This window comes from Myotis brandtii, unplaced genomic scaffold, assembly GCF_000412655.1.
Source record: "Myotis brandtii unplaced genomic scaffold, ASM41265v1 scaffold4075, whole genome shotgun sequence".
Taxonomy (NCBI): domain Eukaryota; kingdom Metazoa; phylum Chordata; class Mammalia; order Chiroptera; family Vespertilionidae; genus Myotis; species Myotis brandtii.
In genome coordinates this window covers 13846-22612 of record NW_005365659.1, presented here as the reverse complement: position 1 = coordinate 22612, position 8767 = coordinate 13846, and the positions used below count along the sequence as shown (strand labels likewise).

The window sequence follows — 8767 nt, the reverse complement described above, 5'->3', positions numbered from 1 at the left end:
TCCTGGCTTGTGCCCTGACCGGAATCTAACCTTGACTACTTGGTTCATAGGTTGTACTCAACCACTGAGTAATATTGGCCAGGCTAAAACACACTTTTTAACACACTTATGTTTCCATACATGCCTGTCACCCTGAAACGAAATCTTCCCCTTTTCAGTGCTTCCTAATTGTTATATGAAATTACTACTGCCAGGACATAATCTACCTTTGTAATAGCTTATTCCAAATATATCCATATAAAGAAATCACTTATGAAACTTCACGAATTCTATTCTAGCCTTCGATCACTATCTGTCATCATGGTGGTTCTAGCATCTACCTATTCTCATATACATTAGTGACTTATTTTACTTAAAACCCCTGATAAATTGGCCTTGGCCAGAGAGCTCAGTTAATTAAATCATCATCTCAATAACTCCAAGGTTGCAGGTTCCAGCCTGTCAGGGTCCATGCAAGAATCAAACGATGAATGTATAAAATTAGTGGAACAACAAATGGGAGTTTCTCTCCCCCCTTATACTATCTCTCTCTAATCAATATAGCTGTGTGTTTTTTGGCCAAATGAGTCAACACATGTGAACACCATTCAGACCAGGCAGGGACCCTGTGGTGAACCAGCCATAAGGGTTCTCATGAGGGCAGAGCACACAGTGAGGGAGAGGACAGGAGGGGAGGGGCCCCTGCTGTCAGTGTGGAGGGTGGGGAACTGAGCTGAGCTGCACAGTCACCCACAGGTAATTATGACATCTGTGCTCTCTGAGACTAAGCCCTAAGGGGCTGGGAAAAGCTCTGGGCATGGACATGGGCCTTCTGGTCTCAGCACCTTCCAGCCAGGGGTGGAGATTAGGCTATTTTAGATTCAGGTAGTTGAGGAGCCCAGATCCCTCCCAGGCATTCCAGAGCAGCCCCTGAGACTTGAGGCCCTCAAATCAGTTCAACTACCTCTGAGCAGCCCACACACATCCCTGAGCCCCACAGGCATTGTTGGACTCTATTTTTTCATTTATGGGTTATTTTCCATTTTCATTTCCTTAAAAATACTACAGCGCAACCAGTCCTGGAGGTAGCATGGATTCTCCAGGAAATGGTGCTGTGTGTTTTCAATGGTGAAACCATTCTGCAATCCAGGCATTTCCAGAAGGAGAGGCTTGGTCTCAACATGATACCACATTAGGGGGATGTATTACAGGTGGTCTCCCTGCTCCATAAGTTTGGCCTGTGCAGAGCAGACCCTTGCACCTGAAGTGAGGTGATGGAGCCTGGACTCGGAGGGACAACATACTGTGGGATGTGAGGTTGAGGTGGCAGAGAGGTTGGGCCCTGGGACAGGGTTGGTGATAGGGTTTTCTGCCAGCCTATGGGGAGGGTACATTGTGTGTCCTGTGGCACTGTCTGGGTGGCCCCAATTATTTGTTTCTGTGTGTGTGTGTGTGTGTGTGTGTGTGTGTTCCCCTCAAGGTATTGCCTATGTCTACAGTGTGGGTCTCTGTGAGCCTGGACCTAAGTCTGGCACCTGAGTGCCCAGCAGAGGCTGGGGGTGTTCTCTACCTGCATGTTTCTGTGCTCATGTTATCTATATCTCTCTGAGTCTGTGCACCCCGACCACTGATAAGTCATAGTGAATCTCCGGAGAGGTGATGTAGAGGACTATCTGTTTTTCTTCCCCACACCCAGGTGAGCCCCTCATTCTCCTGCTCATCCAGGCATCTGGTGTCCCTCCGGAGGTCCCATCTTGGGGATGGATTAAGCACAGGGTCGCTTCATAGAACCTCAGGCTGTAGCAAGGTGGGGAATTGGGGAAGAGCGTGAGGACAGGCAGGAGGTATAGAGTGTGGATTGGAAATGTTTGTGGAAGATTCTGTGCCTTCTTGGAGTAGCTGGATGATCCAGGATACTTGGGAAGAATGCATGTGGGGGAAAGCTGAGGGGAACACTTCTAGGCTCCTAAGTCCCCACTAGTAATGAGGAACTGGACATCCCTGGAGAGCGTGTCCCTTGCCCATTGAGCACAGGTTCAGGCACAAATGAATGGAAACCCAGGATCAACGTTGATGTTAATGTCAGCATTTTTAAAATCACGCCACCTGATGGAGCCTTCACCTGAGCAATGCAAAAGATAAAGAGACTTGGGAGACAGGGTAGTGACTGATGTTAATTTCAAAGAACATGGATGCTGGAAAGCTTGCTGTCCTGTACCTTCCAATAAACATTCTTAACATGTGGGTCTTCACCTCGAACATAGTGGGGGAACCGAGGCAGCCAGAGATTTATCAAGGTCACACTCAGAAGTGGGCTCTGAGTTCATGGCCAGTGACTTCAAACCAAATTCCTTTTATTGAAGTTCATTCCTTTAAAACTTGACAGTGGTGGTCGTGGGCAGCTCTGGGACAAAGTGCACCTGGGTGAGGAGAAAGCGAACCATCTGCACTAATTTCCACTGTCACTTCCTACCAATCCTCACTGCTCTTCTTTGGCCCTACACACCCCAAAAGAGGCTGGCCCCATGTAGTCACATGAATGAGACCCATCAAGTGTGTCAGTTTTCCCTCCTGACCACCTGAATTTGGCTGAATCCCTGTGATGTGCTTTGACCAGTTAATTGTGCTGGGAGTGAAGCCTGTCACTGCTAACAGAAGAGTCTGGAAGCACTGAGACTGGCCACCCTCTGATATACCCAGGAGGTATGTATATGGTGGCTTCTCTTTATACAAGTCCCAGGAGAATCAGGGAGATCATGTGGCATGAACAAGAAAGATACCTTCTTTAATATAAGACAATAAATCTTTGGGTCTGTTTGTAATCTACAATAATATCTAGCCAATCCTAACAGTTATGCATTACCAGCTCTATTCTCTAGGTGGCCACAGAGCCTAACAGTAGAAGCCAGAACTCTGTTAGAGACACATGGGTTTGACTTCCAGCCCTGCCTTTAATTAACTCTATAATTATGCAATTTACATTGAAATAATCATTCATGTAAAGCATTGAAACCAGGGTTTGGCACGTGTAGTAAACTTTCAGTAACTCTTAGCTCCATAGCTTCATAATGTGTAATGACTACAAACATGCAGACAATGTAGAGACACATGGGTTTGACTTCCAGCCCTGCCTTTAATTAACTCTATAATTATGCAATTTACATTGAAATAATCATTCATGTAAAGCATTGAATCCAGGGTTTGGCATGTGTAGTAAACTTTCAGTAACTCTTAGCTCCATAGTTTCACAATGTGTAATGACTACAAACATGCAGACAATATAGCAAATGTCAACTTGTTGGCCTATGTATCCTTTAAAATTTTGTTTTTAAACAACTAGGAGAAGATTATGGATATTTTCTCCTATCCTGATTTTTTCTTAATAATATGATGTTTTGATAAAAATATAATATCTGATGGCTGGAGTGGGTCTGGTGGTTGAGTATAGTCCCATGCGCAGAAAGGTTACCAGTTAGTTTCTTGGTGAGGCACAACCAGGTTTTCTGGGTGTAAGCCTAGTGGGGGGTGGGGGCCATGCAGGAGGCACCAATCAGTGTTTTTCTTTTTTTCCTCTCCCTCATTCTCTCTATAAAAATCAAATAAAAACAATATATCCATTTAGATTTGTGGTCTTCAGGAATAATTGAAATAATGCTTTTCACCTCAGGGAGCATGATGAACTTCATGAAATCTGAAATTATATCTCAAAACAAGAGATCAGTTGTAGACAACACTTCCAAGCAACCTGCAACCAGCCCCAAATCCTAAATTTGTCATTTTCCAGCACCACTGGAGGCCCCAGCACCAATATTTGCAATGATCAGTCAGTGATTGAGATTCTAATTCCACCTGATGGGCCTGGAAAAGTAAGTTACCCAAAGCGCACTAATTATGGCTGCATTTAGCCAATTGAAGCCCAGGCCAGGGGTCTTATCCAGTGCCGATTGGTTTGGGTGTTACTTCCAGGTGCTCATTTTGACCTTTTTGTTCTGTTAACCTATAGGCTCCAGCGCTGGGTCACAACTAGGACCAGGCTTCAGAGGCACTGTCCCCATGGTGCAGTGGTTTGTCTGAAGCTTGTTGAGCAGCAACAGTCAGTATTGAGGCCTATGTGCCTCCCAGACTCCGTTTTGCTTGAAGACTTCTACTCAGCCTCACTCCATTTACCCTCCATCCTTACATGCTGGTACCTGTCAGATCCTGAAACCCAGGTCACTGAGTCCAGAACAGTGAGTTGCTTGTGGGTGATACCTGTTGTGATGGGTGAAAGAGGGTGACAGGCTTCAATGAGTGTAAGATTGTGGTTGGTGTGGCTGAGCTGGGAGGATTCGGGAATCCTGGGCTTGTTTTGTATCTAAAGGCAACAGAGAAGACGAGGCAAAGTATTTGGTGAGAAGTTTCAGTTTAATTTTCAGGATCCTAGGGCCATCGATGGTGGAGAATAAAAGAGGGACATTGTCTGAAATAGGGTTTTAAACTCTTCCCAACTGCTGGGAATGAAACTAGAAGGGAGAGGATCCTAGTTGGAGACAGGAAGCAGAAGTCCCTTGAAAGATAGCCAACTAGGCAAAATTGTGCCCTTAGGACTGAGGCCCTGACATAATGCGGTCATCTCCAGGGGCTGGGAAAGATACTAACAGGCAGAGCCCATGAATCCTGGTGGTGGTTGCCAGGTTCTCAACAGACCTTTTGTTTCCACAGATTCCTGCAAATGCAGCATCGCTTAGGAGTACTGGTTTGTGGAGCTTATTTCAGGGCCTCACACTCTTGTGGCCTCTGATATAGTGGAATCCTGGGACAGCCTTCTCCTCTTCCAGCCCTTGGGCCTGGGGACCTTGAATAAACACTAAGCCCAGAATCCTAAGTTTAGGTCTAGGGTTGTATGAAGTGCTTCATGATTTTGGCAACTAGAGGAATGAGATGTGGGAGGTCCCTCCCAGGTAAATATACCAGAATGTGTAAACGCATGTTGTAAAGACTGACCTGGTTAAGAGATTTGCAGGTATGCTTTTTTTTTTTTTTTAAGGAAAGTATTAAAAATGGGAGAACAGTCAGATCTAGTGGAGCTTTGTGAAAACTTAGGAGTCTGTTCTGCAGGTGATGGGAGCAATGGCAGATTTGGAGCAGTGGAGGCAGCTGATCTGAACCAGGGCTCATTAGACTCCTGGTGGCTGCAGCATGAGGAACAATATGCCTGAGAGGGAGGAGGTAGAAGTACTAGGAAAGAAGTTGCTAGTGATAGTCTGGGTGAGTGTGATGGTAACTGGCTCATGCTGGTGGCTGTGGAGATGGAAGGAGCAGTTGCATTCTGGATCAGTGATTTAGGTGTGTCCACCTGGATTTTCTAATGTTGAGGTTGAGAGAGACAGAGAGGCAAGAGTGAGTTGATATGAAGGTTTGGATTTAGCAGCTGAAGGTATGGAATCACCATCAACTCAGATGGGGCAATTTATAGTAGGAAGTGTTATATTCATAGGAGATACAAAACCTTTTTCTTTTGGCCTGTTAGGGTATTTCAGAGAGCAGCTCAAGAATGTGTAGAACTCTGATGAGCAGTTCAATAGGAAGACTTCTTTAAAAAATAGTGGAAAATATAGACACCAGGGAGAAGTTTTTGTTCGTTTGTTTTGAATTGGGTGCCAAAGAGTATTTCAAACACGATGAGACTGTGGTTGGTGCTTATTTACTTCTCTAAACACTTACCAGGTTTTTTTGGTTGACATTGATGTGGCTGGGTTGTTGAAGTCAGTTTGGTGGAATTGCTTAGGGCAGTCGTCAGCAAACTGCGGCTCGCGAGCCACATGCGGCTCTTTGGCCCCTTGAGTGTGGCTCTTCCTAAGCCTTAGGAGTACCCTAATTAAGTTAATAACAATGTACCTACCTATATAGTTTAAGTTTAAAAAATTTGGCTCTCAAAAGAAATTTCAATCGTTGTACTGTTGATATTTGACTCTGTTGACTAATGAGTTTGCCGACCACTGTTGACCACTGAGTTAGCCTTAGGGGCATGAGTGGTCATCTCTGAGACTCACTTGGCATGGGGTAGAGGACCATAAGTGATGGGACTTGAGTGATAAAAGTTTGCAACAGGTGAAGAGACATCAAGTGCAGCACCAGTGGAGGTGGGCTCTGGATATCTAAAATCTGATAGGTGGTTCACATTAGGCGAGGTAAAAGGAAAAGCAATCAGAGAGGGAGACCTTCATAATACGCCACAACACTTCCTCTATGGTTGTGGACTATGAGATTAGGGGTAGTACATCACCCAGTTAGAATTTGCTAGGCATTCTCTGGGACACATATGCTCAATAATGAGTATGAGGCCAAGGATATGGCTATAGGTGCTTAGGATGTGGGAGTGCAGGTGTGAGACAGATGTGGTAGAAAAAACATTGTGAACTTGGGGAGGGTATGTGAATTCATGGCTGCAGGGCACTGACATTGACATAGGAATGAAAGAAAGGTGACTCCGTTTCTGGTGGGGACTGGATGATATGATATGGGGAATTTTAGGGTAATTATTGAAAAGGGAGGTTGTTGTGGTTCTACGTTCCAGATGAAGAGCTTAAATGCCATGTATATGCTCACCTGCTGTTTCTTGTTGAGGGCTGCCCCAGTGATCAATAGGAATGAGATAGCAGACATCAGTGTCACCTGTACTTGGAAACCTCCACTGACATGAGGAAGGGAGACAGTAAGAGGGAAATACATTACAGAGATGGTAAACTAGAATTTTGGGGAAAAAGATGATTAGAAAACAACCTGTCCTTTTCATGGAATATTCCTGTTACCATTGAAGTTGTGCCTCTTCAAATGAAGCTGTGTCAGAGGAGTGTGGTTCAAAGAATTATGTGCAGAAAAAATGATGTAGTGGAAAGTAATGGCCTCAACAATCTTGGTTTGAAGTTGGCAGGGTGAAATATGCTGCCACGTTTTTTGGTGTCTTGGAGGGACAATTTGGGGACAATAAGGGTATTCCCGTAGACAACCAGTGTCAAATCACTCACACTCCCTTTATGTGCAATGCCTCCTGTTAGCCTGTGTTTCTGACACCCACTGTTTTTGAAAAGGGGCAGTGTAACTCACATTTGAGGCCCAGAGCACAGGTATGTTCTATCTGCTTATCTGCCTTTATTGTTGTGGGAAGACACAGCATCAGTAGGAATATAAGGAGCGATTGACTTTGATGGGACCAAGGCCTGCTATCTTCTCTGATGTGGGAAGTAGAGGGAGCAGATGGATGTCGTGGGTGGGAAATATAACAGACTTGGAATATTAGGAGAGAACCTGATTATGGTCTGTATTGTCCCCATTATGACAGGATATGAACTTTGAGGATGTGGCCATTGCCTTCTCTCAAGAGGAGTGGGGGATCCTTGATGAGGGTCAAAGACTTCAGTACTGTGATGTGATGCTGGAAGTGTTTGCACTTGTAGCATCTGTAGGTAAGACCTTTACATCTCTCCTGTGTCCTGAAGTGATGTCCTGTCTTTCTTTATTCTCAACGCATAGCACTCTCTCAAAGCCAGACCATGGGTTCTGCAAATATTCCTCATTGTCTTCTCAAATGTGCTATGGCTGCCAGTGCTGAGTTGTATGGAGAGCCCTGAGCAATAGACTCCACAAACATCTCTTAGAACATTTGCCTAAGAAAGTGCAGGAAGTTTCTGTGAGTCAAGGGTCTTACAGACAGCTTAATGGATCCCACCTTCTGTTTCTTTTGCTGGAGGGTGACTATATCCAGATCCATGGCTTCCAGTTCTGCTCCTTTCCTATAGCTAAATTCCTGGGTGAATGTCTGTGCCTGGTATAGTCTTTACTTACATGAACCATGGACTGTTCTTGTAAGACCCTCCTTCAATTGTTCTTTGTACTATTACCTTCCCTGAAAACTATTGCAAGTGGATTTTCCTGGACCAGGGCTCCCTGCTCACCTCTGTCGTCTTTCATTAATACTGGGAATATTTAGGTTTTATGTATGTGTAGAGACTTTGTTGCAGGGAGAATCCTGTTATTTCACAGGGTGAACATGCTGGATGATATCAGAGCAGGCCTGGCCCTACTGACCGGTAACTAGTGGAATATATGATACAAGGGCTGTGTTCAGATCATACCAGGAACCAGCTTTTTCCATCAGTGTTCAGATGCAGGTGCCACTGGCTACACCACATTTCTACCTTATCTTCTACCTACTTTACAGTTTCCAACATATCATTTCCCCTGTGACTTCCTGGCTTTGGGCAGGTGCACCAAGAGTGTCCACTTCAGGTGATTGGGGAGGCTGAGCCACTGGGCCCTATAGGACACCTAGCACACAAAGCCACTCTATCAACACAGAGAAGCAGCCAAAATGCAGAGACAAAGAAACATATCACAAATGAAAGAAATGGAGGAAAGCAAACTATTGGATATAGAGTTCAAAACCACAGTTATAAAGTTACTCAAGAATCTGCTAGAAACCTCTGAGGAACTTAGTGAGACCTTCAAGGACCTTAGTGAGAATGCCAAAAAAATGGAAAAGGACCAGTCAGAAATTAAGCATACACTGACTGAAATAAAGAATAATATAAAGAGATTCAGCAATAGATTAGAGGATCCCAAGAATCAAGTCAAAGATTTGAAATACGAAGGAGTAAAAAACACCCAACCAGAAGAGCAAAAAGAAAAAAGAATCCAAATATTTGAAGATAGTGTAAGGAGCCTCTGGGACAACTTCAAGCATACCAACATCCAAATTATGGGGGTGCCAGAAGAGAGAGAGCAAGATATTGAAAACCTATTTGAAGAA

The 8767-nt window shown here is 44.5% G+C and overlaps 1 long non-coding RNA gene across 2 annotated transcripts in view; it reads left to right on the top strand.

The window, feature by feature from the left end:
* The window catches only part of LOC102247385, a 10815-nt gene extending 6331 nt beyond the window's left edge, over nucleotides 1-4484 (top strand). The window contains exons 3-4 of one of the 2 annotated variants that reach the window (XR_313995.2): nucleotides 3764-3845; nucleotides 3983-4484. This is a non-coding gene — a long non-coding RNA (uncharacterized LOC102247385). The remainder of the gene's footprint in view (nucleotides 1-3763; nucleotides 3846-3982) is intronic. The other variant, XR_313994.2, reaches the window with a different exon arrangement.
* Nucleotides 4485-8767: the final 4283 nt, after the last annotated feature.